Below are 10117 nucleotides of genomic sequence, written 5' to 3' on the forward strand. Positions count from 1 at the left end.
AATGGTGTTGTCAAACAAATACTAAAGGGAAAATTCATCATCTACAGTATATATGACCACTGGTGTTGGAGAAGACTCTTGAGAGTCCCATGGACTGCAAGGAGATCCAACCAGTCCATTCTAAAGGAGATCAGTCTTGGGTGTTCTTTGGAAGGAATGATGCTAAAGCTGAACCTCCAATACTTTGGCTACCTCATGTGAAGAGTTGACTCATTAGAAAAGACTCTGATGCTGGGAGGGATTGGGGGCAGGAGGAGAAGGGGATGAGAGAGGATGAGATGGGTGGATGGCATCAATGACTTGATGGACATGAGTTTGAGTAAACTCCGGGAGTTGGTGATGGACAGGGAGGGCTGGCGTGCTGCAATTCATGGGGTTGCAAAGAGTTGGACATGACTGAGCGACTGAACTGAACTGAACTGACAGTGTATATGAGCAAGTTGTTACTCTGCTCATCAGGCAAGTACTAGATCTCTTTGAGAACTCTCTGTTCCCATTACTCTGTGGTCTGAGTCCCATGACATCTCAAAAGAGATTAAGCAAACTGCTCTGAATTGAAGGTTTCAAAGCTATTTGGAAAATAGCAGTAATAACTGTCTGTGTGTATGTGCACACATGTGCTCAGTTGCTCAGTCATGTCCAACTCTTTGCCACCCCACAGACTGTAACCTGCCAGGCTCCCTAACAGGGGGGATATTTTTGGCAAGAATACTGAAGTGGGTTACCATTTCCTCCTCAAGGGATCTTCCTGACCTAGGGTTCAAGCCCATATCTCCTGCATCTCCTGCATTGGCAGGCAGATTCTTTACCACTGAGTCACCTGGAAAGCTCAGCAGTATTAATAAGCAAATGGCAAAATCTCAATAAGAGCAAGTTGAAAAATGGACAGAGTTGAGAGATATCTATTTAACTGTGAATGAAGGTAGGACCCTACTTTTTGGGTACTATTTATATATTCACCAGATCTTGGTGTGTATGCAGTAGCTTTGTTATGTGGCTAAATGTGAGGTTGTAGATGATGACTAAAAAAAAACAAAAAAACACACACACACAAACAAAAACTCTTACAGGCCACCTAAGTAACAGAACTTAAAGAGTTAAAATAGGTCATGTGGATGTCCACCAAAAGAATCTCAATGGTGACCCAAAAGAGGACTGAAATGCTAAGGCAGATATTTAGTAAGATAGCTGGGTTCATGATATAGGTGTTTATGTAGATATTCAGGCCTTGTACCAGGAGGCTGAAAGAACACTGGGCATCTGAGAAAGAATCTAAACCCAATGACAATAAAAAAGGAAATTGCTTGAAAATGGAACTGGGTGAATTTCCCTGAGGGGAAAAGATGGCATGTTCACAAATAGATTATACTGAAACTTTCTGAGATCACCACAAGCCAGTTAGATGTTACTGAGTTTGACTGTGCTGTGCTTAGTCACTCAGTTGTGTCCAACTCTTTGCGACCCCATGGACTATAGCCTGCCAGGCTTCTCTGTCCTCGGGGTTTAGCAGGCAAGAATACTGGAGTGGGTTGCCATGCCCTTCTCCAGATTTTCCCAACACAGGGATTTCAGGGATTGGATTCATTACTATCTGAGCCAACAGGGAAGCTCACTGATTTTGACACCTATGCCATATTAGGCTCTACTTACTTAGACCCAAAGCACTCTGGAATATACAATTAATGTTTGGGACTATAGTTCTTTATAGATTTTCTTCATTTGATGATTTTTTTTTCCTCTCAAAGTACACATTTTACTGACACTAAATGGTGAGGAAAACATAATATGAGCTGGACATACCATATTCCTTATCACTCTCTGACTGTTGGCCTTGTAGAAAATTGGAATAGATGATTGAAACACTATTTATTCAAAAGAGGTCGTGAAAAGGTTTAGTGCTGAATTAGTAAGTCAGATTAGTATGTTGAATTGGAGAATTTAATGGGAGGAGAAATTAAGTAAGGACTTGACTAGAAGGCAGAAAGTGAAGTGGAACTAAAGATCCTCTTGATGAAGGGAAGGAGGAGAGTGAAAAAGTTGGCTTAAATTTCAACATTCAGAAAACTAAGATAATGGCATCTGGTCCCATCATGTCATGGCAAATAGATGGGGAAACAATGGAAACAGTGACAGACTTTATTTTCTTAGGCTCCAAAATCACTGCAGATGGTGACCACAGCCATAAAATTAAAAGTCACTTACTCCTTGGAAGAAAAACTATGACAAACCCAGACAGCATATTAAAAAGCAGAGACAATTACTTTGCTGAAAAAGGTCTATGTAGTCAAAGATCTGGTTTTCCAGTAGTCATGTATGGATGTGAGAGTTGGACTATAAAGAAAACTGGGTGCTGAAGAACTGATGCTTTTGAACTGTAGTGTTGGAAAAGACTCTTGAGAGTCCCTTGGACTGCAAGGAGATCAAACCAGTCAATCCTAAAGGAAATCAATCCTGAATATTTATTGGAAGAAGTACTGATGCTGAAGCTGAAGCTCCAATGATTTAGTCACCTGGTACAATGATCTGACTCCTTAGAAAAACACTTATGCTGGGAAAGATTGAAGACAGGAGGAGAAGGGGACAACTGAGGACAAGATGATTGGATGGCATCACAGACTCGATGGACATGAGTCAGACATGAGTCACAAAAAGTCAGACACAACTGAGCGATTGAAATGAACTACTAGAAGGGTTTGCAGGGTCAGAAAATAGCAATGAGAGGATGGAAGTGGATTTAGTTTTGCAAGTATGCATATTTTCCACTTCACAACATTTTAGTTTTTTTTGATCTGAGAATCTTGAGCATAAAGTTACCTAAAGAGAATAGCAATGTCCAAAACAGAACACATTATTAAATTCAACAGATCACATTTCTAAAGACATGACCCATATTCACCCCATGTAAACAAATATGCAGATGACACCACCCTTATGGCAGAAAGTGAAGAGGAACTAAAAAGCCTCTTGATGAAAGTGAAAGAGGAGAGTGAAAAAATTGGCTTAAAGCTCAACATTCAGAAAACTAAGATCATGGCATCTGGTCCCATCACTTCATGGGAAATAGATGGGGAAACAGTGTCAGACTTTCTTTTTGGGGGCTCCAAAATCACTGCAGATGGTGATTGAAGCCATGAAATTACAAGACTCTTACTCCTTGGAAGGAAAGTTATGACCAACCTAGATAGCATATTCAAAAGCAGAGACATTACTTTGCCAACAAAGGTCTGTCTAGTTAAGGCTATGGTTTTTCCAATGGTCATGTATGGATATAAGAGTTGGACTGTGAAGAAAGCTGAATGCAGAAGAATTGATGCTTTTGAACTGTGGTGTTGGAGAAGACTCTTGAGAGTCCCTTGGACTGCAAGGAGATCCAAGCAGTCCATTCTAAAGGAGATCAATCGTGGGTGTTCTTTGGAAGGAATGATGCTAAAGCTGAAACTCCAGTACTTTGGCCACCTGATGTGAAGAGCTGACTCATTTGAAAAGACTCTGATGCTGGGAGGGATTGGGGGCAGGAGGAGAAGGGGACAACAGAGGATGAGATGGCTGGATGACATCAATGACTCGATAGACATGAGTTTGAGTGAACTCCGGGAGTTGGTGATGGACAGGGAGGCCTGACATGCTGTGATTCATGGGGTCGCAAAGAGTCGGACACAACTGAGTGACTGAACTGAACTGAAACAAATTAAAGGTAACTGTAAATTTAATTCTATTACCCAGGCATAAGGGTCAGGTCTGTGAGTCTTTACCTTTATAATACCTTGACATCTATCAGGGTGTGAAACCAAAGGATGTATCAGTAAATCTGCTGTTGGATATGGGCTCTGAGGGTAAATTGTATGCCTCTTGATTTAGAAAGGGTTTTCTCAGTGACTGAGCAGTAAAGAATCCTGCAACATAGGAGACACAGGGACATGGGTTCAATCTCTGGGTTGGGAAGATCCCTTGAAGGAGGAAATGGCAACCCACTCCAGTGTTCTTGCCTGGCAAAATTTCAAGGACAGAGGAATCTGGCAGGCAACTGTTTATAGGGTTCAAAAAGTCGGACATGACTGAATGACTGAGCATGTAATTTAGAAAGCCCAACTGTGGGATGATAGTGAAGATGTAAACAGGTAATAAATGGAAAGCAAAGATGGGGAAGAGTATTGCAGAGAGAAAAAGTGCTTATATAACTGGATTTCTATCTAGTAAAGAATGCAATCATTGTTTCTGCATGGAAACATCAAAGCAAGAGAAAGAAAAAAAGAACTTAGCTATATTCTTTGGATCTAGTGTTGACTACTGGCTGATGTATGGAGAAGTCCTTAAACTTATTTATCCAGAAAAGAATATTGAAATCATGTTTACATGTTTATTTTCAAATATTCCCTAAAGTCTCTACTTGAATAATCTGTAGGAAAAAAAATGATACAATACCCCCTGATGACTCAATGTATGTGAAGTCACCTGCAACTATCTCTGATTCACATTTTGTATGTTATGATTATCATTCTAGTTACTCATTATCACGATTTATCACCATTTGCTCAACATTGGGTTTTTTTTTGATAAATATGCATAACTTTTATTTAGTATGTTATTTCTATTTGCGCCACAATGTTTTCCTTAGTTTGTTCTTTCTTTACTTTTTTTTAAGTAGGAAGAACATTCTAAATGACTGTAGTAGATTTATAAAGTATGACCACTATGTCACATCCAGAAAAAAGGAACTTTGAAACGACCATCCTCCAAGTTTCTACTTTAAATGTCTTTTTATAACCATCTGTCTTCCTATTATTTATTACCAGAATGTACCAGAGTGATTCAGTCTCTTGATGATATACTTACTGACTTTCAAATCAGAGAAAGGGAAAGTTCACTAGATTATTCATTTTCAAGTTCTTACATATAGATTTACAAGCAGCTAAATGTTTCATGAAAAGGCCCATCTAGAGCTTCAGGGTACCTGTAACCCCAGGAATGCATTTCATTTTTTTTTTATTTTATTTTTTTTATTTTTTAAATTTTAAAATCTTTAATTCTTACATGCGTTCCCAAACATGAACCCCCCTCCCACCTCCCTCCCCACAACATCTCTCTGGGTCATCCCCATGCACCAGCCCCAAGCAAGCTGCACCCTACGTCAGACATGGACTGGCGATTCAATTCTTACATGACAGTATACATGTTAGAATTCCCATTCTCCTAAATCATCATTTCAAAATATATGTCTGTGGAGTATTCTGCTGAGAAGTAGGGTACCAATCTAGCACCAATAAAGTGCCAAGTTTGACGAGCTCAGTTTCTTTCTCTTTCAGCTTCTGAAAGTCCCAGGTATTCCTTGGCTTGTGGCAGCATAACTACAATGTATGCTTACCTCTGTCTTCGCACAGTATTCTTTTTCTTTTTTTACTCATATAGGAAATTGGCCTATACATTTTAATCTTCTTTGGGACTATAGGATTGGTCACAGGGTAGAAACAGAGTCAATGATTATAATGACTTGCTGAATAGAAGGAAGTAGGTGGATTCTGGAGTCAGATATGCCAGAATTTGGGAGCCTCCACTATATGCTAAGGGCTATATAATTTCTCACAGTTACTTATCTACAGATTCAGAGCTTCAGTTCCCTCTTGTTTAAAAGAGCAATAATAATACTTCCTTCTTATAGTGGCTTCCTTAGTGGCTCAGATGGTAAAGAATCTGCCTACAATGAAGGAAACCCAGGTTTGAGCTCTGGGTCCAGGAGATCCTCTGGAGAAGGGAATGGCAACCCACTCCAGTATTCTTGCCTGGAGAATTCCATGGACAGAGGAGCCTGGTGGGGTATAGTCCATGGGGTCACAAAGAGTCAGACACTGCAGAGTGACTAACACTTAGGTATTATTTAGTAAGCTATTATGTGGGAAAGCTCCAGGTTGCTTTACTGACACCTAATAAGTAGTCAAGTAATAACTATTTTCCTTTTTCCATTCTCTCTCTTTAATAAACATATACATCTTAACAATATCTGAGCAAGAAAGGCAATGCCAAAGAATGCTCAAACTACCGCACAATTGCACTCATCTCACATGCTAGTAATGCTCAAAATTCTCCAAGCCAGGCTTCAGCAATGCATGAACCATGAACTTCCAGATGTTCAAGCTGGTTTTAGAAAAGGCAGAGGAACCAGAGATCAAATTGCCAACATCCACTGGATCATCAAAAAAGCAAGAGATTTCCAGAAAAACATCTCTTATGTCACTATGTGAAGTAATTAAGCCACTGAAACACATTTTTTCTCGTCTCTAAGTATATAGTCTCTTAATCAATAAGATTTACATTTGAACTACCACTGCCCTTGCAAGTAAAGAAAATGGACTAATTAAAGAGGAACTGAACACAAATTTTCAGTTTTGGTAGAGACAAAAAAATACAACAGTTACACTTTGATCAAGTATACCACACACATTGAGTGCCAAGAGTTATAAATATTAAACACTTTAATAACTTACTGGGTGTTCTATTCAAACTTTCTGGTTTTAATTTTTTTTAAAAAATATTACTTCTTTCAATATAAACATTTGTTTCAAAGTTTAGAAAAATCAATAGAGTCAGTTACAAATAATTGCTTGATTTATGGCTGAGTGGCTGATTTTCATTGAAAGTAAGAAAAAATTCAAACAATACAGTTGATTTAGAAAGGACATAATTCCCCACCCTTTATATTTAAGATTTTTTATTATACATAAATCTAAACTCTTTAAATATACCCAAGTTAAGGCTTCTTTATTCTAAAAAAACATTTAAAGGTAGCTCTGAATTCTGAACATTAGATTGATTAAAGAACTATATGAAGGGAAATTTATAAGAATACATCCCAGCTTTATTTCAGCTTTATGTGTAGCATTTTGTTTGTGGGCATAAATTATAAAGCAGTCCATTAGCTAATTAGATAATTTTTAAAGACAAATCTTCTCTCCCTGAGCAAATTTCAAATCATTATACAATTTTAATGTTCAAAATCCTTTGTGAACCAACCAATTGGATCCTATGAGAATTCTAGAATATATATAGTCTTCCTTCTTGAATCAACTAAACATAATTTAGTTATAACTCTATTAATTCAGAAACCAGTAAGAGTCCCCATTTTAACACACATGTTAAACCAGAAGTAAGTAAAAATTATTTTCTTACAAGAGATTGTGTACCTTTGTAAGGAACTTTATAATATTAGTTCAAGCTTGTTTTTACTACATAATCTCATCCAATCCTCAGAGAGACATTATTACACTTGCTTTCATTCTTTTCAATTAAATTGTATCTCATAGGACTTTTTTGAATTGTAGAATTGTGAGTACACAGGTCCCAAATATCTAGAACCCAGTTTTCCCTGTTGTTAACGTTTTACATTCGTAAGAAATCTTTGTGACAGTTCATGACCAAGATTAGCACATTATTATGAACTAAAAGAGTGAAAAAGTTGGCTTAAAGCTCAACATTCAGGAAACGAAGATCATGGCATCCAGTCCCATCACTTCATGGCAAATAGATGGGGAAACAGTGGAAACAGTGTCAGACTTTATTTTGGGGGGCTCAAAAATCACTGCAGATGGTGACTGCAGCCATGAAATTACAAGATGCTTACTCCTTGGAAGAAAAGTTATGGCCAACCTAGACAGCATATTCAAAGGCAGAGACATTACTTTGCCGACTAAGGTCCATCTAGTCAAGGCTATGGTTTTTCCTGTGGTCATGTATGGATGTGAGAGTTGGACTGTGAAGAAGGCTGAGCGCCGAAGAATTGATGCTTTTGAACTGTGGTGTTGGAGAAGACTCTTGAGAGTCCCTTGGACTGCAAGGAGATCCAACCAGTCCATTCTGAAGGAGATCAACCCTGGGATTTATTTGGAAGGAATGATGCTAAGGCTGAAACTCCAATACTTTGGCCACCTCCTGTGAAGAGCTGACTCATTGGAAAAGACTTTGATGCTGGGAGGGACTGGGGGCAGGAGGAGAAGGGGACGACCCAGGATGAGATGGCTGGATGACATCACTGACTCGATGAACGTGAGTCTGAGTGAACTCTGGGAGTTGGTGATGGACAGGGAGGCCTGGCGTGCTGCGATTCATGGGGTCGCAAAGAGTTGGACACGACTGAGCGACTGAACTGAACTGAATGGCTTCTTTAGATTTCATTAATTTGTACTTACTGTCCTTCACAGTTCCAGGATCCTACGTAGGATAACATATTATGTTTAGTTGTCAGGTCTCTTATGTTCCTTTCTCTGTGGCAGTTCTGACATTTTCCTTGTTTCAAATGACCTTGAAAGTTTTTAAGGGTACTAGTCAGAATGTCCTATGATTGGCATATTTCCCTTATGCTAAAGCTAGGGTTACAAGTTATTGTGAGGGAGATCAAATATTCTATGTCTAGATTCATTTGTCTCCATATGGATAATCCAATTTTCCAGGACCATTTGTTAAAAGACTGTCATTTCTTCTCTTTGCTCCTTTCTCAAAGATCAGTTGATTATATCTGTGTGTCTATGTCTCAGCTTTCTATTGTGCTGCATTGATTTATATGCTTGTTCTTTCATCAGTCTGCATCGTCTTAATTACCATAGTTTCAGATGTCTTGAAGTTCAACTTTGTTCCTTTTATAAATGTGCTGGCTCTTTTGTCTTTCCATGTAAACGTTAAAACCAATTTACTGATAACTCATAAAATAGCTTGTTGGTTTTGCCATATATATAACTTTAAATTTAAAAAATTTAAATAAAATAAAAATAGCTTGTTGGGATTTGTATTGTATTGAGATTGACTTGGGAAGAATCAACACGTTAACAACATTGTCTTCTGATTAATGCATGTAATATCTCTTATTTTATTAAGTTCTTTTGACTTTCAGCTTTAGATTTTTTCTTATATTAAATTGGCACATTTTATTATATTTACATGTATTTCAGATAACAGGACATATTATACATGTGTTATTTTTAATTTCAAATTCCAATTGTTCATTCAGCTCAATTCAGTCACTCAGTTGTGTCTGACTCTTTGTTATCCCATGGGCAGCAGCACCCCAGGCTTCCCTGTCCATAACTAACTCCCAGAGCCTACTCAAACTCACGTCCATTGAGTCAGTGATGGCCATTCAACCAAATCATCCTCTGTTGTCCCCTTCTCCTCCTGACTTCAATCCTTCCCACCATCAGGGTCCTTTCCAATGAGTCAGTTCTTCGCCTCAGGTATGTCCATTGCAGGTATTTTTAAAAAGTCGTGCAATTAAAAGACACTTGCTCATTGGAAGAAAAGCTTTGACAAACCTAGACAGCATATTTAAAAGGAGAGACATTACTTAGCCAACAAATGTCTGTCTAGTCAAAGCTACAGTTTTTCCAGTAGTCACGTATGGATGTGAGAGTTGGACTATAAAGAAAGCTGAGTGCCGAAGAATTGATGGTTTTGAACTGTAGTGTTGAAAAAGACTCTTGAGAGTCCCTTGGACTGCAAGGAGATAAAACCAGTCAGTCCTAAAGGAACTAAGTCTAGACCTAGTTAGCTCTAGGTCTTGTTTTTGCTGACTGTATAGAGCTAAAAAATGCTAATAATCATCTGACTTCAGTGAGTTGTAATCTTTCTGTAAAAGTAACATTAAATATCACCGATCACATATCACCATAACAAAAATAATAAGGAAAATTTTTGAGATATTGTGAAAATTACCAAAATGTGATACAGAGACATGAAGTGAGCAAATACTGTTGGAGAAAATGGGGAAGATAGATTTGCATGATGCCGATTTGCCACAGTCCTTCTTTTTGTGGGGGAAAAAAGTACAGCAATGTCTGCAAAGTTCAGTACAACAAAGCACAATAAAACAAGGTATATCTACATTCTGTCTGTAATGGAGTACCTGAAATTCTATATAATAAAAATGTTTATAATATTCTTTTACATTTTCACAATCATTTTCTTTTTGTGTGTGTGCAAACAGTACTGATTTAACATGGCCAATTTTTCCCATTACATGTATTGTGATGTAGACTTCCTGAGATGAAGGTGGCTCTGCCATTAACTGTGTCACTTAAGTAATTTATTTAATCTTTATACACATTGATCTCTTCTTCTATAAGGTAAAGATGATAGT

The sequence above is a fragment of the Capra hircus genome, chromosome 14, assembly GCF_001704415.2.
Source record: "Capra hircus breed San Clemente chromosome 14, ASM170441v1, whole genome shotgun sequence".
Taxonomy (NCBI): domain Eukaryota; kingdom Metazoa; phylum Chordata; class Mammalia; order Artiodactyla; family Bovidae; genus Capra; species Capra hircus.